The 27,173-nt window shown below is 36.6% G+C and overlaps 1 protein-coding gene across 2 annotated transcripts in view; it reads left to right on the top strand.

The window, feature by feature from the left end:
- The window catches only part of SIPA1L1 (signal-induced proliferation-associated 1 like 1), a 313,419-nt gene that overhangs the window by 170,214 nt on the left and 116,032 nt on the right, over positions 1–27,173 (top strand). For both annotated transcript variants that reach the window (XM_008577308.1, XM_008577309.1), the window contains exon 4: positions 21,626–21,689. The gene's annotated coding sequence lies outside the window, so the exon portion shown is untranslated. The remainder of the gene's footprint in view (positions 1–21,625; positions 21,690–27,173) is intronic.

The raw sequence follows: 27,173 nt of genomic DNA on the forward strand, positions 1-27,173 counted from the left end.
TCAGTGTCGCGCCCGTACCGGACCGGGACCGGCAACGGGATCGCAACCCTCGGTGTCGCGTCCGCACCTCGCTCAGCCAGTGAGCGGGAACCGGTCTGTATGTGGGATCCGAACCCTCGGTGGGAGCGCCGCCACACTCCCAAGCGGCACACTGTAGCAGTGCGCCACCGGGCCGGCCCTCAGTTTATAGTTTAAAAAAACTTCTCAACCTTGATTCCTTCCCAAACTACTATCACCGTTCTTTCCTCCTCATGATTACCACCCGTTTCGTCTCTCCCAGCATTTCCTGGGTCAGTTACAGGCTTCCTTGATTATTTTTAATCAGGTCTCTGCATAAGGTTTATGTCCTTAACGTTTTGCTGAAGCTGCTCTCTCTTAGGTCCCTGGTAGCTATCTCAGTTTCTAAAGCTGATGACTTCTTTTTAGTTCATTTGTTAAAACTCATGTTTACTGCTCTCTAACGTTTGGCTTTCCCAGCTCACTCTATCCTTTCTCCTTGGCACTATAGCTATAGTCATTTTGCCTCTACATCAATCTTGTAATCCCATTATGCCTGGGTTTTCTCCCTATTTCATCTACTCAATTATTAAAAGAATATTGAAAGATGCAAAAAATACTCCATAAATGTATCACTCCAATATAATGATTATTTCTATCTTTTAGTATTTTCATCCTTGGCTTGACCACAGGCAAACACATTTTTCTTTTTTTACTTAGTTGCAGTCTTGATAGGCATATTATTTTATTTTCTTCCTCAAGATGACATCAATTATTTTTCCGGATTTGCATGTGGTTTTCATCAGTCACATTAAGAACAATAAATTATAGGTTGTAGAGTGGTGCACCAAATTTTCTATATTTCTGTTGTTGGATGATTGATTTGTTTCCAGATTCTTTATCTGTTTTGTTTAAAAAACATTGTAACAGAACATATTTGCATTCATATCATCTTTTACTTCTGTTCTATTATTTACATAGGATCCATTTCTAGCAATGCCATTGATTACTTATCCAAGGGTTATGAATATTTTGCTAAACACTTGCTACTTTTAAAGGTGCTATCCCAGTCTATACGGCCATAAGCAGTTTTAATTCAAACTTACTAGTATCAAATGTACAAAATGTAACAAAATATGTTTAATGTTGAATTTATATTTCCTTACGAATTCTGTTCTATATCCCATTTATCTGTCTAGTAATCTAGTATAAAAGCCATAACAGAAGCTTATTTTGCATTGTAGAATTTCTAAGTTTTCTTTTTAAACCAAATGTGCCGAGGTATTCCTGCTTATGCAGTCTAATGGCTTTTGCCAGTGTAATGCTTTAAGTTTTTGTAAATCTTCTATTGTTAAATGGACAAAAAGCCCCTCTCATTATGGAGAAATTTAGAAGAAAACCTGGTAACCTTTTCTTTATTAACTGACCATTTTTGTTATTATGACAGCAAAGGTTACTCTCATACAATTTGAGGGAAATTTTGTTGTCAAGTTGTGCCTAATATATTTCCTGCCCTTGCTTTTCATTGAAAATGCTTTTGACGTGTGAGATAAAACTTAAGTAATTTAGATGTCATATGTTAATTCTGTTCAATGAAAAATGGCTTTCAAGAACTTGGTATAACATTTATATTGATAGTAATTAAGAGAACATCCTTCTGTATTAACCTTGGCCAGTTGTTATGTAGTAGGTTCATGGGTAGTTTAGACTTGAGTTTCGTTGTTATTGTTAAATAAACTTCTCAGCAATGGACTGTGATCTCTTTCTACTACATGAGTCTCACACTGAATGAATTTTTGCCGTAATCAGTGCACCATCAACTTAGCTCATTTTGAAATTTTTCTTGGACATCTCACTCCTTGAACTTCCTTTCATTTACTGTTATTTACTGTTACCTTTCACTTTCTTTTGGTGACTTGAATTATGGATATTTCCTGATGTTCCATCCATACTTGTTGTCTCCTTTTTATGTATTCTTTTCGTGAGCTCAGCCCTTCTAACATTTTAATTTATATCAGACCCTCCTTAAGCCACAACTCTAGCCTCTTTAGCCTTCTCTTACCAGCCAGAGATTTATATTTTCAACTCCTTTCTTGACACTGTCACTCTATAGCAGATTCACAAACTCAAGTGCCTGCAGGGGCCTGGCTGACAGTGTCAATGAGTAAAAGCAGACCTTTGGGTAAGAAAAAAATATTTTTCTACTTTAAGAAAAACACAGTAAGTGGGATGATAAGTGGCAGGCGATGTAGTCTCAAGGTCAGGAAGGCAGTCTTGGGGACAGTGGTGAGTGGGAGAGTGCAGGCCCCATGCAGGCCATCTGGCTCCAGCCACCATTGTTTTTTGGGAATGGGGGCACAAAATTATTGGATCTCCCAATTTTTAAAAGAGAAACTGTAAATCTATATTTGTATGTTAAATATACTGATTTTTAAAAGTTGGGTTGGATTTTTGTAAAGCACTGCACGGGTCAAAGAAAATACACTCATGGACCAAGTTCTGTATATAGGCTCTTAGTTTGTAACCTCTTCCTGTAAAGGCAGCACTTTAAATTTGATATATTATGAAATGTCTTCCCCTCCCCTCCCATTTTTCCTTTTTTGTTTCTTTGTCCGAATAATAGTAGAACCATCCATCTAATTATTTTAACTAGGAACTTTATAATAATCATTGACACCTCCTTCCATCATTACTTCTTTATTTTGCAAAGGGATCGGGGTCACAGGAAATGCTTTTTATGATTTAAAGGAAGTTTGTATGTGTTTACAGGCAGAAGAGAAGCCAAAGAAGGAATCCCAAAGAGAGAGAGGATAATGGATGTCCACTGGGGAGGGATCCGGGGTGCAGAATCCAGCCACAGACTTTCATGATCTTATGCTGATCCATTCTTTTTACTTTTACTTCCTAGTAATCATGTTTTAACTAAGAATAACTATTTTCTCTTCTTTTTTTGTGGATGTCATATTTCCTTGAATTTCTTGAGTAACTTTATTATATTTTTAAGAATATGATCTTTGTTTGCCCATATTAATCCTTTTTCCTTAGGCGTTCTTGAATTCAACTCTTCTTTACATGTTGCTGATTTTCTTGGAATGGACAATAAATGTTTATTGTAGATTTATTTGTAATGGTAGAACTAAAAGGTTGAATTCAGCTTTGTTGTACAGACTCTGCTCAGCTGATAGTGCATGTACGCTCTGGTTTCAGAAGCCATGTGAGTGGGCAAGCCATGTTGGGTAGGGTGGATTTCTCTATATGTTGTGTGGGTTACTTGCCTTCTAAATGCAGGTACACAGTAAAGTAACTAAGTGATCTGGAACATGGTCCAGCTTCTTTAGTCCCTCGGATCACCGTGGGAGTTTCTCATGGCCTTCATCTGAGGGCTAATGCCATACATAGCCTCTCAGAGAGGGGGATTGATGTAGGCGTCATGCTCTTCAGTTACCTGGCTTGCCATTTGTATTAGTCCATTTCTGTTGCTTGTAACATAGTGCCATACATAGCCTCTCAGAGAGGGGGATTGATGTAGGCATCATGCTCTTCAGTTACCTGGCTTGCCATTTGTATTAGTCCATTTCTGTTGCTTGTAACATAAATACCTGGAACTGGGTAATTTGTAAGAAAATGAAATTTATTACTCACAGTTTTTGAGGCTGGGAAGTCCGCAGTCCAGGGAACACATCCACTGAGGGCCTTTTCTTTGCATTGGCTCTACAGTAAGACAGAGAGAATGGTGAGAATGGTGGAGTAAAGAGAGACTAACTGCCTTATTCATCCTCTTTTTAAAGCCACCAGAGCCACTCCCATTATTCCAAGAATGGATCAGCCCATTCAAGGGTACAGTCCTCACAATCCAATCACCTCTTCAGGGCCTCACCTTTTAACTACCACAATAGGATTTCTGACCCTTTTAACACTGTCACTCACAGTGGGGACCAAGGCTCCAGCACATTAAACTCTGGGGGGACACACTTTAATCTGTTATACCATGTAAGGCCTGCTTGCTTCTCCCAGAATCTGCTGACACTGATTTTTATGAATTCTGCTAGGAATTTATTTGAAGGTCCATCCTTTTAGTTGTAAAGGGTTTCAGGTTTCTCGGCCCTGTTGGGTTTGTCTTCAGTCTGTTTCTATATGCTGTTTCTCAATTTCTCACTGCTCTGGTCTGCTAATGTCACCTGTACTGGGATTTCCCATGCTTATGTGAATTTTTTGTTTTCTTATACTTCTTACTAAATTTTATTGAGATAGGATGATGCGAAAAAGGTAAATTTGTAGGTTGTGTTAAGAAACAAAATTTCAGCAAATTTGGTTTAAATATCTAATTTGTTTTATTAGCAATTCATTAATTGGGCATCTTCTATCTAAAAAATAGAAGGACCTCTGTTATGTGTGGCAGAACAGCTGGTTTTTGTAAGGTAGCTTGAGCAGGAACAAGGAGACAGCATTATACAAAATAGCAGATTGGTTCACATCTGGTTGCTTTCCTTGTAAGGGTTAAAGCAGAGGGGACTTCCTTATCCTGCTGGCACTTCAGGTTGCTTTCCTTGTAAGGGTTAAAGCAGAGGGGACTTCCTTATCCTGCTGGCTCAGGTTGCTTGGGTTCTTGCTGATTGGTTGCTGAGACTCTCTTGTGTTTTGGAAAAACTTGCCTGTTTAGGGATTTTTGCATTTTATTAAAGTTTCAATTTGATTTGATGGCACTTAATATGAGCGACTTTATTATGGTTTGGTCTGTTGGGGCCTAGTGCAGGAGCTCAGTCCAAAACAATGGCCTCCCAAAAAATTTATTTACGGGTTTTAGCAGTTTTGAACCAGAAATCTTTTCTCTTTATACAGTTTGCTTTTCTATTAGTGCCTTCTTCTCATGCTAGTTCCCCTTAATCCTCTCTCTATTTGTATATATCACAAACATAATATGCCATTTACTTTTAATTCATCTATGACATTGCTTATAAGTTTCCTTGGCTTGGGATATTTTTGTCCTGTTGCTCTTTCTGGGAAATTCTGTGAGGAACACATATAGCTCAGTAGCTCAAATCAAGGCCTAGGTTCATATTTGGGATCCAGAACCACTTAGTAGAAGTGTCACCTTGTATGAATTATGTCTTTAGTGCCTCCATCCCTCTTGAGAATTATAGATAGTAATAGTAATCTGCTATTATTATCTGCTATTATTAATGCTGCTATGAACAATCAGATGAGATAGAGTGAAATACCTGGGACATAATAAGTGCTGAAACATTATTAGCTTAAAAAGGCTAGATGAATAAGTACAAGTACTTACCTTGACAGCTCAGCTCAGGTGTGACATTATCTGTTTCACTCTGCCTGATTGCCTTCCAGCCCTTCTCCGCCTGCCCAGACCCAAGCCAGAACTAATATTTTCCACCAGCATTTAAAAAATACTGATAATATAGCACAGTTGCCATGGTCTACTTTTATTTTAGCTAGATGGGGAGTGGGGAGTATTTCATTCATTGGGTATGGTCTTTTGGTGATTAACAGATGCCTTTGTTTCCCCAGGAGAATTAAATTAAGGTGTCTCTTTCCTTGTGTAGGGTCAAAGTGAATTTTCCCTCCCCCTTTGAAGGTTCCACTCTGCTGAAATATATAAACAATAGATTAATAGGAGAAAAAGGCAAGTTTATTATGTTCACAGGGGAAATCATAGGTGAGTGACAACCCAGTGAGGTTCAGAAGCTTATGTACCCTTCTTCATAGAGGAGAGGGATATGGGGGGATGTGGGCAATTTTGAGAGATAGTAAATGATTTTAGGAGAGTGGAATGGGCCCAAAGAACAAAGAGTAGTTTGTAAATGATTCATATTGGAAGCAGAATGGGACCAAAGAACAAAATGGCAAATCTCTCTAGGTGTGGTGACGTTTCAGTCTTCCTTCCTACAATATAAGTTTAATCTTCCCTGGTTAATGACATTTCAGGGAGGGGATTGAAGGCAATTTTGTTTCTTCTGGAGAAGCTTCTGATAAGGGAACTTCAGGGAGAGAGTGCCACGTGTACTTGTGAGGAGCCGCAGGAGAAGGTGAGAAAGTCCTTGGTTCTGAGGCTACTTCTAAGGCCTTTTAATTTCCTTTAGTTCAAAGTGCTTGGCATGCCAAAACATCATACTTTGGGGTATTGTTTTCTGAGCCCTGATACTTGTATTGCTTTAAAAATCTTTAAAACTCAAAGGATTTCCCATTTTGCCTAATGTAACATATGAAATATATATTTGGTCTCTGCCCCTGGTTTCTGGCACAGAGCTTCTAAAACCTGTGTAAAAGTTCCTGAATGATACGGGTGATAGGAGCATCTCTCGTTGTAGTATTTCGTCTTAGTCCCTGGTTCCTGACACAAGAGCTCCTAAGACCCTTGAACTCTTAGGAGTGATGTGTCTTTTTGTACATCAGTGAGATGACTGGTGGCTGCAAGTCCCTTTTAGCTTCAGGGTGGGGGCTGGTTGCCAGGGGAATCAACCATGTGAGTAGAGATTTGGAACTTTCAGCACCATCCTGTTACCTCCAGGGAAGGGAAATGGGCTGGAGATTGAGTTGTTAATTACCAATGGCCAGCGGTTTAATTAACCATGCCTGTGTGATGAAGCCACTGTCCTGCATAAAAGTCCCTAGCAGGTGGGGTTTGGAGAGATTCCAGGTTGGTGAACACACTGAGGTGCTGGGAGGATGGTACACCCAGAGCAGACATGCCTTTCCTCAGTACCCCGCCACATGCATATCTTCCATTTGGCTGTTCCTCAGCTGTATCCTTTGTAACAAATGAGTAAACCTAAGTAACTGTTTTCTTGAGTTTTATGACCTATTCTGGGAAATTATTGAACTCCAGGAGGAGGTTATGGGAGCCCTCGGTTTATAGCCCATCAGAAATACTGAAGGTCTGGATTTGGGACGGGCATCTGAAATGGGGACAGCCTTGTGGGTCTTAACTTGTGGATCTAAGCTAACTCAAGGTAGACAACATCAACGTTGAGTTGAATTGTAGGGTGTCCACTTGGCGTCTGTGGAGAATTGGTTGGTGTGGGAAAAACTCTCACACCTTAGATTTTGGAATTTGTTGGTGGTGTGTAGAAGAAACAGTGTTTTCTTTTTACGTAGTATATCAGCCAAGGTTCTCTAGAGAAGCAGAACCATTTGCCTTTGCTTTGTTGGTACAAAAAAGAAAGAGAGAGAAACAGAACCAATAGGCAATGTGTATGTGTGTAAATACAAATATATATTTATATATAAAAAGAGAGACATTGAGATTAATTGAGTGAGTGATATTAAGAAGGGAACTGGCTCATGCAGTTGGAGCTGACAGTCGAAAATCTGTAGGGCAGGCTGGCACACTGGAAAATCATTCAGAAGTTGATGCTGCAGTCTTGAGGCAGAGTTCCTTTTTTGGGAACCTCTGGTTTTTGCTCTTAAGGCCTTCTAGCTGATTGGATGAGGTTCACCCACATTTATTAAGGATAATCTCCTTGACTTAAAGTCAACTCATTGTAGATATAAGCCACATCTATCAAAAATATTTGGAAAACAGGGCTGTCTGCTTAGCTGAATTGGTTAGAGTGTGGCCAAGATCAAGGGTTTGGTTTTCTGTACTGGCCAGCTGCAAAAGGAAAAAAAAAAAAAAAAGGAAAACAAAAAATTCCACACAGTTCCAAAAAGCAAAACTTGAATTTGCCACTCCAAATACTAAATTGAATTCACGGGAATAAAGCGAGGTGTAGGCATTGTTTTAGGTGATAGAAGTAATCTATAGATGATTTAAAGTACACGGGAGGATGAGCATAGGTTATATGCAAATGATGGGCTATTTTATGTAAAGGACTTGAGCATACGAGGATTTTGGTATCCTCAGAAGGTCCTGGGACTAATCCCCGACAGGGTACAACTTCATAGTAACACCTGGATTTGTGTTTGATGAAATAACTGAGTACTATAGCCTCTCCAGGTTAACACATAAAACTAACCATCACACCTTGTGTAGGCTTAACCAGTGTAGAAAGACACTATATGGTTGGTTAAATATTATATCAAAAGATTTTAGATCATAGATGCTGATGTCATTAAACATCCAGTAGCATGTTCATGATTTGAGTTCCTAAAATCAATTCTGTTTTCAGTGATGGTAGAGCATGGATGGTAAAGGGAGGTCTGTGAGTGTTTATCCAGCTTGTCTGAAGAGGCTATCCTACCCCATTTTGAGTAGTTAAATATGACAGTTATGATTTGAGCCTGTTTTCTTCATGCTTATTTTCAGTGAAAAGATCTGTATATTGGCTGAATTTCAAAAATTTCATAAAGAATCTGGTTATTTAGAAGAGGCTATCCTACCCCATTTTGAGTAGTTAAATATGACAGTTATGATTTGAGCCTGTTTTCTTCATGCTTATTTTTAGTGAAAAGATCTGTATATTGGCTGAATTTCAAAAATTTCATAAAGAATCTGGTTATTTAGATTCTGGCCAAGCAATATAATTGTTACTATAGAGAGGAAAGCAAACATTCCCTTCTGATTTATTTAGTGTGCTCTGGAGGAAAGAATGGAGAATTCGTGTAGCAAAATTATAGCTTAATAAATTCAGTGACTGTTCGGGTGATACACTTAAAAGTACATACCCTTGAGAATGAAAACTAACGGTTTGCCGAAACATATCTCTAGTGTATTCTATAGCAGTTCATTTCTTCTGTTCACTTTTATAATTGCTTCTTGCATAAGTAGAGATGTCACCTCTACTAAAAATGAAAATCTCTTCTATGGGCTACAGAATTGCTCTTTTTGAAAGAGTGCTGTTAGAAAGCAAACAAAATGAAATAGAGCTGAATCAGCTAGAACTGTCACTGATGACAGTAACTTACCATCTGTTTGAAAGGTTTTGTACATACTGTCACTCATATAAAATATGGTCCATAATGTTCTAAATTCTGAACAATTTTATATAACATTTAAACCCAAGAAAAATTGATAGTATCTGTGATGCCAAATTTAAATATGTAGCTTATGATTTGTTAAAATTATTAAAATTTATTAACTTTAAATGGTATGAAGAACATTTTGCTTTGAGGGTAGTTGCTAGGCTTCTGAGTACACCTCCCTCTAACCTCTGCCAGGTCAATCAGAGCATCATGGATGTAACACTGAATATTCTGTTCATATGAGGCTGTTTTTTAAAATCTAGTTATATTGATTTGGAAAGTTTAACTTTTTGGTCAAAAGTTACAGTGTCCTAACGTGTGTGTGTGTGTGTGTGTGTGTGTGTGTGTGTGTTTGTGTGTATTTATAAGCTAATTGGCATGAGCCTAAGAGAAACAATCTCACCTGTCCTTGCAACCATCTAATGAAATAGCGGGGTTTTTTTGTTTGTTTTTGTTTTTTTGCTTTTTCTTTATTTATTTCTTCTGAAAACCCACAGTGTGGGTGATGCTTTCTCAAGTGTTTTAATTAGACTATGGGAATTTAAATACCTTCTTCTATAAATCACAAATGAGATATACAGTTTTATTTTGTTTAATCTAGTGTTTGCCATGGTTCAATATTCAATATTGTGTTCAAAGCTATGGAGAATTATGTTATTGCTTACTTGCATAGGTCTTGGCAACGTCCGCAATTCCTAGTACAAAACAGTGGGAAGCTTTAAATGACTATTAACTGTCATCGACCCAGCCTTCAGTGAGTGTGTAGTCTAATTAAGTTTTTGTTTTGTTTTTAGTTTATCACTACTGTAATATTTTTCTGAAAAGTATTCTGGGATATTGTCCCCTTGAATTCTTCCACTTGATGTACTTAGCATCATAGTTTACTGCTTTTACTGCAAACAAAATCACACTTTGTTTTCTTATTGTACTATTGGAATTTGGATTGTTTGCAGTTTTCTGTGATTTTGAACAATTGTACATGTCTCCTAGTGACCATAAATTTAGGAGTGATATTCTGGATGGTAGAGTATGCCCATGCTTGACTGTTCTCCAGAGCGATTGTAGCAATGTACACTCCCACCAGAGCATCTGAACATTTCCATTGCACTGCATCTTTACCGCACTCTTGACATCCTCTGACTCTTTAAATTTAGTCAAGCTAGTTAGGTGTGCAAAGGTGCTTTTTATTTATATATTCCTAATTATTAAAGAAACAGCATCATTTCACGTATTTAAGGGACTTTTGTATTTCCTTCCTTTTTATGACTTTTGTATATTTTTCTCTTAGATTTTGTCTTTTTTACATATTTATATGAGTTATACACTCTGGATACTTTTATATCGATGGTGATATATCTTCTCATTTGTTGCTTATCCTTTTCTTTCCTTTCTTTCTGGTTTTTTTTTTTTTTTGGCAGCTGGCTAGTCCAGAGATTGAAACCTGAACCTTGGTGTTATTTATCAGCACCACACTCTAACCAACTGAGCTAACCAGCCAGCCCACCTTTTATTTTCTTTATGGTGTCCTTTAATGAACAGAAATTCTTTATTTTAGTGTAGAATGAGTTTATTATTTTTTTTATGGTTTTCCTTCTTTATATTGTTAACCTATTATGAGGCAATAAAATATACTTTTATTATTTACTAAAAGCTGTCTAATTTTGCCTTATACATGCCAGTCAAATTGGAATTTATTTTTTAGTTAAATTGGATTTTATTTTTATATAGGGAGTTGAATAGGATTCAGTTTAATTTCCCCCCTGCATAGATAAACATCTGTGCAAGTACCACTATTAAATAATCCAACCTTTCCACATTAATCTGCATGTTGATAGTTGGTAGACATGTCCCTCACTACTTCTTATGGAGTATCTTGATTCTTCTTGGGTTTTTGTCTTTTCATGTAAACTTTATATATTATTAACTTGTTGAGTCCCTTGAAAAATCCTATAGATGTAAGTGTATGTATGTATGAGCACATATGCATGTATATTCCCTAGCTCCATCCATTGAGAGTGCCTGAAAGTAGCCGCCCATAGCGATGAACATATCTAGCACTGAATCTTGATTTCTAAATACCGTTCTCTAATGAAAGGAAACAGATCTCCTTGGAGAAATGGCTGCTTCCAGGGTGAGAAAATACAAAATGAGACTGAAATATCTAGTTTCAAAAGGTGTAAGGAAGTGATAAAAAAAAATGATGGGGTCCTGTCAAAATGACCTAGAACCCAAATCTGGGCAGGTTGGGCTACCAAATAATAATGGTAGTAATTGACTACAGTAAACAATGATAATCATGGATTATAACCCAATAAATAAATAAATGAATAAATAGAAACATCTGAATGAATGGATGCATTAATTGAAAGCTGGATGGGGAACAGGATATTTACATGGGTTCAAAGTACCTTCCTATGAGTAAGTAACTCTACAGTGGAGAAGCCTGTCAGATATCACCTTAATCATTTCATTAAAATGAACATTATCAGTAACACCACAAATCAAAATTTTATGTTATCTGATAGGAAGCAGTGAGAAGAACAGGGTATCCTTTTTGTGATATTCTTGCCAATATCTTTGCTCATTAATCGTTTATTTTTAAATAAATGTTGTTTTGAAATATGCCATACATATAGCAAGATGCATAGATCATATGCAGACAGGTCAATGAATTTCAAAAATTGTACTCAATCTGTGAAACAGAACAGTATCACTCTAGAAGCCCCTGATTTACTACTCCTAGTTGTATGAGTAATTAGTTTTGCTTGGTTTTGGACTTAATGTAAATGGAAACAATTCCAATAGTATGTGTTTTTGTATGTAGTTTCTTTCTCTCAGCATTATGTCTATGATATTAAATCACGTAGTTGCAGGTAACAATATTTTGTTCCTTTTATTGCTACTGTATTGTATAGAATTTCACAATTATATTTTCTTTCTGCTATGGATCATTTCCAGTTTTTGGCTATCAGGAATTGTGGTGATAGGAATATTCTTGTTCATGTTGTAGGGGAGAAAGATTTCCTTTTCTCATCCATCACTAGGTTGGTTGAGGCCCCTATAACAAAAGACAGATTAACAAGTGAAAAGCATAATAAATTTATTTAAGTTTTATGTGGCACAGGAGCCTTCAGAAATAACACCCAAAGAAACAGGGACACCCATGTTTTTTTATGCTAAATTTGATGATGCACATGGACAGTCACGCAAAAGTATGTTTGGACAAAGGGGTCAGAATCTAATGGTAATGAACTGGGGTAACTTGCAAGGCAGGTCCGTTTATTCACATTCTTCTTTGTGTCCGTGTGTCTTCAGAGATAGACATTCTTTTCTCTGGATACATGGAGGGCATCCCTGGAATGAGGGTATTATGATCTGCTTCAGAGGAAGGCCAGAGAATTCTTTTATGAGCTGTCAGGGGAGAAGGTCAGAGAGATCTTGCTTCTGCTGTTTTCTCAAATCCCGAGTTGCCATATCTGGGAGTAGCATGTCCTGAACATCGCCAGTGTCTTTTGCTGCACGTATGTGTCCATTCACGTTGGCTGTATACTTAGAAGTGAGGAGTGAAATTGCATATACATAAGTTCAGCTTCAGTGGATGTTGCCAAACAGTTTTTCATGGGGACTGTGTCAATTAATACTTCCACCAAAGGTAAGAGAGAGTCCCGTTTGCTCCACGTCCTTTCTGACATGGTTTTTAATTTTAGACATTCTGATTGGTATGTCGTGGTACCACATTGTGATGTTATTTGTATATTTCTGATGACTAATGAGGTTGAGCATCTTTTACCTGTTGGCCACTTATTTGGCTGTTGTCTTTTGTGTGGTATCACCATTCATGCTTGCTTTTCAGATCTTCCATCTGGGAACATTTTCCTGCTGCAGAGAAGTCATCCCCTTTATAATTTAGACTGTGCTGTTGGTGTAGTGGATTGAATTATGTCCCCCCAAAACTCCCTGAAGCTTGAATTGTGTCCCCAGGTTTTATATATTAGAAACTTAGCCCCCACTGTGACTATTAAGAGGGTGGGAAATCCTATTATTGGTAATTGAAAGCTGGAGCCTTGAAGAGGTGATTGGATTGTAGGATCATGCCATAGTGAATGGGTTAAAAATGGTGGTCATGGGGCACGGTTCTGAGGGCTTTAAAAGAAGAGAGTCCGCCTTTTGCTCTGTCATGCTCTCTCTACTTCCACCATCTTGCAATGTGAGACCGTTGGATTACTGTTGCCACCACCAGATGGACTTTGGACTTCTCAGCCTCAGAAACTGTAAGCAATAAATTTCGTTTTCTTTATAAATCACCCAGTTCAGTGTACTTTGTTATAAGCAACAAAAACGGACTATTATAGTTGGTAAGCTCTCATTTTTGTTTGCCGAAAATGTGTATTGTTCTAGAAGGAATTGTCACTAGCTATAGAATTCAGGTTTGATAGTTATCTCTCTTAGTTCATTGAGGATAGTAGGCCTCTCTTCTGGCTTTCATTGTTGCTGTTGGGGAATCAGCCATCACCAGAGTTGGTATTCATTTGTAGGTGATTCTCTTTTCTCTCCGTTGCTTTTTAAATTGCTTTTTATTTGGTAGTCTGCAGTTTTACTCTGACGTCTCTCAGCCTTGATTTTTTTCCGTCTTGCTTGTTACTTATTGGCTTTTGTGGATTCAAGGATTGGTGTCATTTACAATAGTGGGTCTCTTCATTGTCTTTGTCTAGTACTGCTTTTAGGTAGATGTTAAGTTTATTCACTCTGTCATTCATCCCTCTTAATCTTTCTTTCATGGTCGCATTTCTTTATTTGGGAACAACTTTCTGGATACATTTTTTAGATCTATCTTCCAGTTCACCGATCCACTCTTCATCTGTGTTCAATCTGTAATTTATCTACCTAATGAATTTTCTTTTTAAACTTCAGTTATCATATTTTTAATTTCTAAACTTTTATCTAGCTCTTTTTCAGTTCTGTTTGTTTATTTACAGTTCTCTTTTGGTTCGTTATTTTTAAGCTTCTCATTTACAGATATATGCATATTTAAGAGTTTTCTTAGATAACAAACTAAATGGTTTTGGAACTGGGTGTTGAGGAGAGGCTGGAGGAATTTGGAGGAACAAGCTAGAAAAAGCCTAGTTGCTAGTGGTAGTTTAGAAGACAAGAAAACCAGGAAAATTTTGGAACTTCTTAAACACTGGTTAGATGGTGGTGAGCAGAATGCTGACAGAAATATGGATAGTAAAGGCTATCCTGAGGAGATCTCAGATGTAAATGAGAAGGAAATTACTGGAAACTGGGGCAAAGATCATCTTTGTTATGAACTGGCAAAGAACCTAGCTGCATTCTGTTCATGCCCAAATGTTTTATGGAATGTGAAATTTAAAGGTGTTGACCCAGAGTATTTGGCTGAAGAAATTTCTAAGCAGCAAAACATTCAGGAAGCTGCATGACTCCTTGCAACAGCCTGTGCTGACTTACGGCAAAAAGGCATGACATAAAGCCAGAATGTATAATTAAAAGGGAAGGAGAGCGTAAAAATTTGGAAAATTTGCAGCCTGACTATGTGGTAGAGAGGCATATCACCTTTAATATTTGACATAGAGAGAAAAAGGCCTGCAAACAGATTTTGGATTAAGAAAATAATGACTCACAATCTCTCATCTATGCATGTCTTTCTTTTTTTTTTAACTTTTCATTTTGAAATAATCTAAGAATTTATTTAAAAAGTTGCAAAGTAGGTCAAAGAATTTCCATATACCCTTCACCCACTTTCCCCAAATATTAATATCTTATGTAACTATGGTAAAATTATCAAAATCAGGAAATTAACATTGATACTATACTGATAGGTCAAAGAATTTCCATATACCCTTCACCCACTTTCCCCAAATATCAATATCTTATGTAACTATGGTAAAATTATCAAAATCAGGAAATTAACATTGATACTATACTGTTACTAATCTCTACACTGTATTATTTTGTCTGCTGCTTCAGTAATGTCTTTTGTCTGGACCATGGTCCAATCTAGGATTACACATTACATTTAGTTATGTCTCCTTTTCTCCTTTAATCTGTGGTGTTTGTCAAATGGTGGTTTTTCTATTTCTATACTTTTTTTCTCCATTTATTAATTGAAATTATCCTATAAGTAAGAGCTTGGTCTTCTCTTATATTTACTTGTGCACTGAGTTATTTATTTTTTTTCAGTGTGGACTCAATGAATAATTTGTTTTATCCTATGGTTATAAATCTATTAATATAATTTTTAATTTTATTATTTAAATTCTCCCAAATTTGGCCCTTTCAGTTTGGTTTCAGTGTCCTTCCAATAAGTCCCATCTTTTTTGAACATTTTCTTACTTTTTGGCATCACAAGATGTTCCAGGTTCATCTTGTACTTTCCCTGTCTCAGTTTTGCAGCCAGACATTTCTCCAAGTAGTCCTGGGTTTTTTTTGTTTGTTTGTTTTTTAATTGAAGAGTGGTATTTAAAAATCCATATCTGGGGGATAGTTGTGCTCATAGCTACTGGGGTGTCATTGCTCCTAGGCTATCTCAGAGGACAGAGTTAGGAAATATATGTGTGTATACACATATCTATATCTATTTATATCTGCCTGTATCTATCTGTGCCTGTTCATCTATCTGATGAAAAATATTAAAAACTATGAGCTCATAGAGATACCTCTGATTCAAGTCTAACACCACAGAGTTCATTTTAGCCTTTCCCCTTTATTTGTTTGTCTCTTGCCTCAGTGTATATAGTGAACATATTGGTTTCCAGAGTGGTTAATTCTTTTCTTCTGCATTCCCATCAGTATGGTTATGTTATGTATTTGTAATACAGTTTATCTGTTACTCTTTGTTTCATTTTATGTTCCTAGGACATACTGGTTGATTTTAATTCCTTGCTTTTTTATTTTTTGAAATATTACCATGGTTTTAAATGTCAAAACTATACAAAAAGATATATTTGGATACATGCTGCTCCCCCTCTATTCCCTGTATTCTCTTCTCATTCCCTCAATTTCCACCCCCATGGCTCCATAATGCTTGTAAGATGTAAAATTAAAACTTTAGTGTAATTGACAAGTCTCCCCCCATCATCTCAGTTTTTCTTGTCCTTGAACACCATATTCTGGCTGCCTTGATTTTCCCGTTATTCCTCAGCCTGACTGACTGGCTGACTCATTTATGCCTCCATGCCTTTGCACATTGTCTCCCTCTGCCTAGAATGATGCTTCTGTTCCCCTTCTTACCTTGCCCCTCTGTAATCATTCAAAACCAATTTCTACTCTTGGCTCTATGAAATGACTTCCTTCCTTTTCCTCTTCCCACTTGGGTTTCACTCCCCCAATTTAGTAATTCTCTCCTATTAATTCATAGTTCCTAAGCACCTGTGCGTGTTTCGTAAGTTTTATGACATTTAATTTAAATTATTGATGCATAGGCTTGCCAGCTTCTCTGTATTGTGAATTCCTTTAAGACAGAGGCTTTATCTTTGCATTTCCAGCATCTAGTCCAGTTTCTTGCACATGTCAGTTGTACTATATAGTGAATAGACTTCAATCCTTTTTACTTTTTTTCCTCTACTCCTCTTTTCATTTCACTCACAATATAAGCCCGTGCTGCGGCATTTCAGTTAATGAGGGACTGCATATACAATGGTGGTCGCATAAGATCATAATGGCTATACCATATAGCCTAGGTGTATAGTAGGCTATACTATCTGGGTTTGTGTAAGTACACTCTATGATGATCACACAGCAGTGCATTTCTCAGAATGTATCCCCAGCATTAAGCAATGCATGACTGTACTAGAATGTAAATCCCTACAATGTGATGTCCATGATTTTGGGTTTTTCACAGTCTCTCCTCTCCTAATGTATTTGCGCACCACCTTGGTAACTTAATGACTTCCTGCAATCCCCAGCAAGTTACAGCATCTAGTTAAAATTAAGTATGGTAAAATTTAGTGTACCGTGTTTTGTGATAAGAAGAAACCAAGGTATAGAAATTGTGGAAAACATGCAGGCCTAGAAAATCAAGACTATATTATCTGTCAGGTTTACTTCTTCACTTGAAAAGCTGAAACTTCTTGTCCATAGATTGGAAGAACTTGTTGTAATGGAAATAAATCCCATCAGCAGTCTTTTAAGAGCCTCTGTAAGCTTTAAAATTGTCATTATTTTTATCCAAAAGGCAAGTTCAGTGACCTTCCAAATTGTGTCTCTGAGCTACTTATGTTACTCTCTATTTTGTACAGATTATTCAGCAGATTAGTAGAAATAAGCCCCTGCATTCATCCATCTGTTACTTTCCTTTCTGCCTTTGTCTTGCATTCACCTTCTGCCATGCCTGTGTGTTCTGTCTAATCATAGCTCATTTCCCAAGTTCTAAAGAGTTTAATTGCAACGCAGACATTACACTGTAAGGAACAGTGGCGGTAGTGGGGGTGTTGCAGGAACCTGCCTTGTGAGCGCACAAGGCTTGCCATTCATCAGTGATTGATGTCCAGAGATACTGAGCTGTGCAAAAGTATCCATTTAATAATGTGGCCCATATTCTTTATTCATAAAAATTATTAAAATGTTTTACTTTCTTATTCGAAGTGAAGACAACTGCATCATAAGTGAGTACCTTGATGAATTTCCCCAAATTGAACATAACCATGAAACAACCACTCAAATCAGGAAATCCAACATTACTAGCCTTCCACCCCCCTCCCCCGTCTCCCAGTCTCTACCCCACCCCCTACACTCAAAAGTAACTACTATCCTTACTTACATTTTTTACCTATTTTTGGACTTTATAAAATGGAATCACACAGTATTTTCTCTCGTGTCTAAATTCTTTGTCTCAACGTATTTGTAAGATTCACAGTGATGAATTTATTTAGTTCATTTTAGTATTTATTATAGTTCATTTATATCCATTGCTGTATATCAAGCAAAACTACAGCCTGGACTGGCTGTCTGTTTTTGAAAATAGAGTTTTATTGGAACACAGCCAGACCCATGATGTCTATGGCTTTTTTTTTTTTATTGAAACATAATTGATTGTACATATCTGTGGGGTACAGCATTGAATATCAATACTTGTGTGTAATATGTAATACTGAAATCAGGATAATTAGTATATTCAGCATTACACAATGTAATTGTTTTTCATGGCACTTTACCAATTTCTTAACACCACCAGCCCCTCTACCCCCACATTCCCACCTCTGGCAGCCTCAGTTCTGTTCTCTCCTTTAGAAAGTTCAGCAAATTACTGTGATGGTTGCATCTTTTTTTTTTCTTTCTTTCTTTCTATTTTTTTTTACCTCCCACTTATACGTGAGGACATGTGGTATTTCTTTCTGTGTCTACCTTATTTCACTCAACATCATTTTCTCTAAGTTCATCCATGTTGCTACAAATCGCAGAATTTCATTCTTTTTATGGCAAAGTAGTGTTCTATTGTGTGTATATACCACATTTTCCTTGTCCAGTCGTCCATCGCTGGACATTTAGGTTGGTTCCAACTCTTGGGTATTGTAAGTAGAGCTGCAGTAAACATAGGAGTGTAGGTATCCCTTCGACATGATGACTTCCATTCCTTTGGGTATAAACCCAGCGATGGATTCTGGATTGTATAGCAGTTCTATTTGCAGTTGTTTGGGGAACCTACATACCAATTTCCATAATGGCTGCACCAATTTACAGTCCCACCAACAGTGAAGGAGGGTTCCTCTTTCTCTGCATCCTTGCCAGTATTTGTTGTTACCAACTTTTTGACAATAGCTAGTCTAACTGGGGAGAAATGGTATCTTAGTGTGGTTTTAATTTGCATTTTCCTGATGCTGAGTGATGTTAAGCATTTTTTCATGTGTCTGTTGGCCATTTGTATATCTTCCTTTGAGAAATGCCTATATAGCTCCTTTGCCCATTTTTTAATCAGGTTACTTGTTTTTTTACTGTTAAGTTGTTTGAATTCCTTGTATATTCTGGATATTTATCACTTGTTGCATGCATGCATAGTTTGCAAATATTTTCTCCCATTCTGTAGATTGTCTTTTCACTTTGTTGTTTCTTCTGCTCTGCAGAACCTTTTTAGTTTGATATAGCCCCATTTGTTTATTTTTTCTTTTGTTGCCTGTGCTTTTGGGGTCTTATTCTTAAAAGCTTTGCCCATTCCTACTTCCTGAAGTATCTTCCTTGTGTTTTCTTTTAGGACTTTTTATAGTTTCAAATCTTATATTTAAGTCTTTAATCCATTTTGACTTTGATGTACACGAGAAGTATGGGCCTAGTTCCATTCTTCTACATATGGATGTCCAGTTTTCCCAGCACCATTTATTGAAGAGGCTATTTTTTCCCCAGTGTATGTTCTTGGTGCTTTTGTCAAAGATCAGTTGTCTGTAAGTATGTGGGTTGATTTTTGGGTTCTCTGTTCTATTCCATTGGTCTGAGTGTCTGATTTTATGCCAGTACCATGCTGTTTTGGTTACTATAGCTTTGTAGTATAATTTGTAGTAAGGTAGTGTTATGCCTCTGGCTTTATTTATTTTTTGTTCAGGATTGCTTTGGCTATTCAGAGTCTTTTGTTGTTCCATATGAATGTTAGGATTGTTTTTTCTATTTCTTTGAAGAATGTCATTGGTATTTTGATGAGGACTGCACTGAATCTGTAGATTGCTTTGGATAGTATGGATATTTTCACAGTGTTGATTCTTCAAACCCAAGAGCATGGAGCATCTTTCCATCTTTTTGTGTCCTCTTTAATTTCTTTCAGCAGTGATTTGTAGTTCTCATTGTAGAGATCTTTCACCTCCTTGGTTAAATTGATTCCTAGGTATTTTATTTTTTGTGGTGACTGTTATAAATGGACTTTCTTTTTTGATTTTTATTTCTTTTTCTGCTAGTTCATTATTGGAGTATGAAAACAGTACTGATTTTTGCATGTTGATTTTGTGTTCTGTAGCTTTACTGATACCATTTATTAGCTCTAACAGTTTTTTTGTAGAGTCTTTAGGTTTTTCTGTATATAGGATCATGTCACCCACAAACAGGGACAGTTTGACTTCATTGTTTCTAATATGGATGCCCTTTATTTCTTATTCTTGCCTGATTCCTCTGGCTAGTACTTCCAATACTATGTTACATTTACATAGGAGTGGTGAGAGTGGGGATCCTTGTCTTGTTCCCGTTCTTAAGGGAAAAGCTAAATGCTTTTCCCCTTCAGGATGGTATTGGCGGTGGGTATGTCATATATGGCTTCTATTGTGCTGAGATACTTTCCTTCTGTACCTAGTTTGCTGAGAGTCTTTATCATGAAGGGATGTTGAATTTTGTCAAATGCTTTTTCTGCATCTATTGAGGTAATCATTTGATTTTTGTCCTTGATTTTGTTGATGTGGTGTATCACATTTATTGACTTGTGTATGTTGAACCATCCTTGCATCCCTGGAATGAATCCCACTTGACCATGGTGTATCTTTTTTTTGATGTATTGCTGTATTCCATTTGTTAATATTTTCACCCCAAGACTTGGTATTGTCAGATTTTTAAATTTTAACCATTTTGATCAGTATGTAATTTTATCTCAAACCACAAGTTTTTATTAAAACTACAAGTTTTAATTTGTATTTTCATGGTGATGAATGAGGTTCAGCACCTTTTTATGTGTTTATTGGACACTTCAATATCCTGTTTGGGTGGCCTGCCTTTTTTTTACTGTTTTGTAGGAGTTCTTTATATGTTATGAATGAGTCCTTTGATGGGTTTATGTATTACAGATACTTTCTTCTATTCTGAGGCTTCTACCTTTATTCTTTTAATGGTTTTTAAAAGTTTTTTTTTACTTTTATGAACCATAGCTAATGCAACAACAAGGCTTAATCTAACATACAGTAAGGAAAGTGAAATTAGACACAATATTAGTAGATACACAGACAGTTATCCTCATTCTTGTCAAAATACACTTCTATTGGGAAATTCCACTATCTTGAAGCTTTTATGTTTTTCAGTTCCTCTTAATTGGGAGTGTGATTTGCAGTATTGTTATTTGTCCTGGGGTCTGGACAAGGACAAAGTTCTTATCTTTCACTTTTGAATATTAAGAGCAATTCCAGGGTCTTAAGAGTATCCAGTTAGTTCTTTGGGTGTGTTTGTTTGGCATTCCATGGTATGCTAAACATTTAAAGATTTTATTGAGTAAAATGATACAGTGTCAAATATTTGAGTCAGATATGTGCATTTTTTCCTATTGAGAACTGTTTCCTCAGACCTCTGAGTTTAGAAATTTAGAAATTGAAGCTGATTTATCTAGCTTTGATTTGCAGTGGATTGAATAGGTTAGTTGTGTGTTGTAGTGGGTAGACTATATGATTTTTGAAGTTTGTTTAATAATTGGTTTTTTTTTCCTTTTTTCTTTCAGTTTTATAAATAGTAGTCCAGGGCAGTATTACTTGATTAAAATGTATTTTGTTTGTTTTGTTTTTTGATAGTCAGATCTACAATAGATGCAGGTGATCTTAACTTGAAAATATTTAGAGATACTCTAATACTCCAAACATTTCTCTCTTGTCTAGATTAAGTGCAGCTGCTTGTCTTAGAAAAGCTGGTTTTCCTCTTTCAGAACAAAGATAAGATTTTTGTCAAAATCATGAAATTTTTTTACTTTAGTGAAATTTTTTATGTACTTTAATATTTTTTTTCTTTTTCTTTTTATTTTCAGGTTATACATTATTAGTCATGGACTCTTGTTGTCTAAATCTCTACAGCCGTGGCACACAACTATAGTAAGTACTATGCGATACTCTCTGTGACCTACTGCTTTATACAGTGTTGGCCCTCTGTATTTAAATTTCTAATTGGAGAAATAGAAATACAGAAATAAAAGATGTTTAAAATTTTTTCTGAAAGTGATCAGTTCATTTGGTCATCTGGTTTTTGAGTAATATCATGATATCAGTCTCATGATAGTGACTTATTTCATGTTTGATCCACTCAGTATTTCTCAGGCTATTACCTAAGAAATTCTCAGGCTATTCCACTAACAGAGTGGGCATTAGGGTTGGATCCATATCACGCATCCCCTCTACTGCCCATTTTATGGGGCTGAGGAACTGATTGCAGTTCCAGGCTGGGCCCCGATTAGGGGCAATCCCATTCCTCCTTTGTCCATGACTGACTCATGAACTCTGGTTACATCAACCGGTGCTGAGTGTTACCCAGCCAGTGGAATGGTTTCAGGGATGGTCCCATAATCCTATTCCAGCCAATGAGCCTCCAATGTAGGTTTGCGTGGAGCTTCTGGCAGAAGTGTTCTCATACTTAGGGCAGACTAGAGGAAGATTCTGTTCTGGTTGTTGTCTGCTGGTGCAAGGTCTGGTGTAGCCGCAGTCTCTGGCTTCCAGCCTGAGCAAGGAGGCACACAGGGCAGAGCACAGAGTCCAGAATCACAGGGAAGTCAGCCCTGAAGCCTGCCGCTCCTGTGGACGTCCAAGTATTTGAGCCAATACATTTCCTTTCTGTTTAAGCCAGTGTGAGTTGGGAGCCAAAACATCCTAAGTGATTCACTTAATCTCCATTTTATTTTTAGTAATCCATTAGTTACTCCCTGGAGAATGTGGGAGTAATTGCAAAGTGAGGCAAAATAATACTGTTAAATTAAACTGGCAGTGTGTTGGTGTTGACTGGCATCCTCTTCACTCTTAGTAGTTAGCATGTAGTGATGTAGTATTCAAAGATATGAGAGTAAAATACATTGCTTTCAGATTCTCTCTTTTTTACCAAGAAGGTTTTGCCTTTTAATCAACCCACTTGTGCTGTGAACACTTAAAAGGCTCTTAGACTACTGGCATAAAACCATCCCTTTGTATAGATGTACATTTGGACATGCAGACCTGTTCTTTGTGTTTTCTTAGAACGATCTATACCAACACTTCTAATTCAAACTATAAAGGAGTAACATAACAGATATTCATATGTACCTTCCTACAACACACTAGAGAAATCGAATGTTTACCAGTTCCATTAAGCAATTAAAAACCCAAGATAATCCTCCCTGACAGCAGTTCTCTTTCTCTACCCTGAAGGAACCATTATCCTGGTTTCAGTTTTTATTCTCATGCATTTGGTTGGGCTTTTACCACATATGTATTGTATGATTTTTGTATGCTTTGTGATGCAAATGTAGATGCCATGTGCTTTTGTTGTTTAAATCACAAGGGAGTTTAGAATAAATTCAGGATCACTGAAAGATGCTATAAATTTCTTCTTAGACACTTGTCAAAAGAGCTATTATTAGGCATCCTAGTGATCGGTAATAAAATGTTTTAGATTTCAAATGATTGATGAGTCTTATGCTGACAGCTTTTTATTTTATGGTACGAAGCACTTTCATCCGGTACTTGGTCTGCTATTGAGTTTACTTTCGTTACCTGCTTCTGTACTCCTGTACAGGATTGGAATGTGCAGGGTACTTTAAGACCAACTGTGTCATCAATGAGCTTTTCAGGGTGTGTGGTTGCTGTTTCATTTAAATAGCTTTATCCATCCCGTGGTCAGAATGCATGCTTTTGGAAAACTTACTGTGTAAATATATGCATTTTTCCATGTTGTGATTATTAGCCATTATGCCTACAAAATTTACTTCAGTGCTTTCTAAGGAAACACTTTTGCCAGTTTTTTACTTTGTTGCTTTATATTGGTGGCAGTAGTTATAGAAGAGACATCCGTTCCACTGAGCTGACTGTGAAATTGTACCTTGAAATAGTCCCTGATCATTTGGGAGCATCCTCGGAAATCTTTATTGTACTGTTATTTCCTTTGTGATCCAACATTGGGTCTTAGAGATCATTTTGTATCGTTCTGGTCTGAAATGTATCTTAAATCATTTAACTTCTGCATTCAAAAAACTCATTATTTTATTGCTGAAGGATTCATATTACCCTTTGTTTTTTTTGGAATGTTGCCTCCACAAAACTCAATAGTCAGTTATATTCAGAAATCATTAATTCTTTTTACTTGGGAACTTAATTACTGATAAAGTGTCAGAGAAAGATTTATGACAAACAAAATAATTTTTTTTCATGTTGTCATTTTTGTTTAAATGTTTAACGTTTGGGAGAAAAAAGTAAACTCAAAAGATTTTTTCCTCCTTAATTCATATATATTATTATCTGTGTTACAGGAAGGAAAATAATATCTTTTGTTGAAATTGAATTTTAGGTTTTTATGCTTAGTGCATGCATTTTTTTTTGTTAAAAGAATGGGTCCTTCTTTGAATTTTATTTAGATGTAATTTTCTGTAGCTTTTCCTCCCTATTGTGGGCCTAGGATCATAATTTTAAATGTTACCAATATTAGAAGGTTTTAGCCATCAAATGGAAATACCGAATCTGTAAGGCCCCTATGAAAAGAGCAGTTACTCTTTCCCATTTGCAGGCGGCATACTGTGTTCAAGACAGTGTAGTATGCCGTTTCAGACATCAGGCCAAATAAAGACATGAGAAATGCAAGATATTGAAGTTGTAGTCCTGTAATATGTTTCATATTCATCTTCTTGTTTTAAAAACTTCAGTGTTAGACTTGGTTTTTAAGGAGAAAAATCCTATTGAAATTTTCTTTGGAAAAATCAATTCAGTGAACTGATATTCTGTTTCTTGTGGAATGGTGTCTTGTGTATGTGTGTGTGTGTATCTATAAAGGGACTTTTGTAGACTTGGGATTTTATACCTCAAAATGAAATGGTGCCTTTGTGGGGGACGGCCCACTGGGCTGAGGGAGCTTCTAGACAGTGACTCAGATCTGTAATTAGGTCTTGCTCTCCGCACCCTGTTGACTTGAAAGCACTGGCCATAGACCATTTAGTCTGGGAAAGCAATCCATGAATCATCTAAATTGGCAGAAATTATCCGGAATGCTGCTAAACATTTTCTACTCTTTATTCTGTGATTGAGGGAATTAGAAGAGTTGTAGAGTTGTTCTCTGAGTTTAAAGGTCCTTTTTTTGGGGGGGGGGGTGGCTGACCGGCATGGGGATCTGAACCCTTGACCTTGGTGTTACAAGGCTGTGCTATAACCAGCTGAGCTAACTGGCTAGCCTGAAAGTCTTGTAGAAGGTAAATATACTCGTACATTTGTGGAAAGCAAATTTCTTCCTTAGGGAGAATGAAAAGTAGTGTAATATTTTACATTTGTAAGCAGTTCTGATTTCACATGTCTGTTTTAGAAGATTCCTGCGTGCTTTATACCCTCTGCTTTGTGAGGAAGGTAGGAACTATTGCCTCTCTTCTGGCTCTGGTCACTGGTTCCTTTCAGAAAGGAAATGCAGGGGCTGTCTTGCTGCGTGGAGCCTTGGCTTACCCCGCAGCATGACTGAGGCAGAGGGAAATCCTAGAAGCTTATATAGTGTCTATTTTCCTTCTCTTTAACTTGTCTTACTGGTGAGAGTCTCTCATATTTAGAATGGATATTTGATATCCTTTTCTTTCCTGTCTCAAAATGATGGGTTCACAGACTTATTAAGACCTGTTAGATACCTGGAACGAAGTGGGTGAAAGTCATTTTTTGTGTTCACTAAATAATTTGACTATGTTTCGATTCTTTTTTTTAAAAAGATCAAAAGTTTTCTTTGTTATAGTTGTTTTATAGCAAAATTTAAAATAATCACATTCATTCTGAAGTTGAAGACATTTATAAGTCACTTAGGGACAGACATAAAATGAAGACTTTTCCTAGATAGAGAGTAGTAAGCCTTTTAATAAGTTTTTTTCTTTTGATTTTCTCTGATAGTGTGTTAGGGGTCTTTCTTAACACTTACTGTCTTACTGTGTCTGTTCTAAAGAGAAAAGGATAAGTAGATTCGGTAGCAAAAACACCAGATTTTCTACTTGTAATGTGAGTTGACTTTTTAATCTGTGGATAAGTCTATGTTTTCATGTTGGAATATATGTAAGTGGGCATCTCAGAGGAATGCGTCTTTTGGCAGTAATAGAAGAAAGTCATAGCTTGCTGTGTAATTTTGTGTTTTGTAGGCATGACTACTGTTTTGTGTCTGTGCATATCCATGTGAGTGAGTTGTCTCTGTTGATCTAAAGCATTGTTTTTTGTTAAACCTTGACATGTATTTTGGAGTTGTGGAAAATCAGATGTTCAAATTATAAAATTATTTTTAGCACATTTGCTGAGTTAAAGTGAAAGATTTTAGAGTGAGTTTCTAAGAAACTGGTTGGTAAAATGATTCTTGTCAGTGAATACCCTTGATAAAATTCCTTATTAGGTTGATAGTTAACATCTTTTTCCCTGATTATAATTACAACAACCTTCATATTAGGGATTTAGGCTGTGCTTATAGAGTGCCTGTTTACTAAGAACTATGACCCTGTTTGTCATAAGGACTTGCTTAGTACTCAATTAACCTTTCACTGAATCACTTTTTGCAGTTAGAGGCAAGAAACCGTGCTTCAGTACCAAAAACAAATCACTCAAACTTGTTACCCTTAGTTTGCATATTGCGTAAGTAATTGGATTATTAGTCAACACCTAAACAGAGGAGTGTGAAAGATTCACCTTTAGTGGGGAGAATTGTATATCACTTTATGGCCTCTAGATTACTTTGTGTAAATTATTAATTCCATGGCAGTGAATATCTCTTCTTAGTGGGTGCAGTGACTGTAAGTCCTCAATCAAGAAATCCAAAGTTCTTAATGGTGGAAAAATATTTAAAGAAGTTTTATGCTTGATTATATGCTATCCCCTCCAGTAACAGATGCCTTTTCAATTTTCTGAATGAATGCTAATCCCTGATGAAAGCTTTCCACTCTCATTTAAAAAAAAAATTTTTTTTTCTAAAACCAATTAAATAGAATTAGTCTGGTTTATGGAATTAGGTATCCCCTCTATAATCTGGAAAGCTCCACTGAACAGTGTGTGCAGATAGACCATCTGTCTCTCTTTCTGTCTGAATATTTGGCCCCATCCCTAAAATTTGATGATGTCCCCATTGTATGTATTACTACACAGTTGCCTCAGTTTAAAGATGGAGAAATTGGTGTACATCCTTCTACTCTGCATGTATACAGAGACTGTTGCTTGTAAAGATTCAGGCCAAGGTCCTGTTATCATTGTTAACTATAATTTTATCCTTTGATTGTATTTTGAGGATTATTTGGAAAAACATCCTTTCATTCATATTTGTTTGAAGCATCAAGAAAATATCATTTTCTTGATTGCAACACTCTGTTCTTTTTTTTTTTTTTTTTTTTTTTTTTTTTTTTT

This window comes from Galeopterus variegatus, unplaced genomic scaffold (genome assembly GCF_000696425.1).
Source record: "Galeopterus variegatus unplaced genomic scaffold, G_variegatus-3.0.2 Scaffold1486, whole genome shotgun sequence".
Classification (NCBI taxonomy): Eukaryota; Metazoa; Chordata; class Mammalia; order Dermoptera; family Cynocephalidae; genus Galeopterus; species Galeopterus variegatus.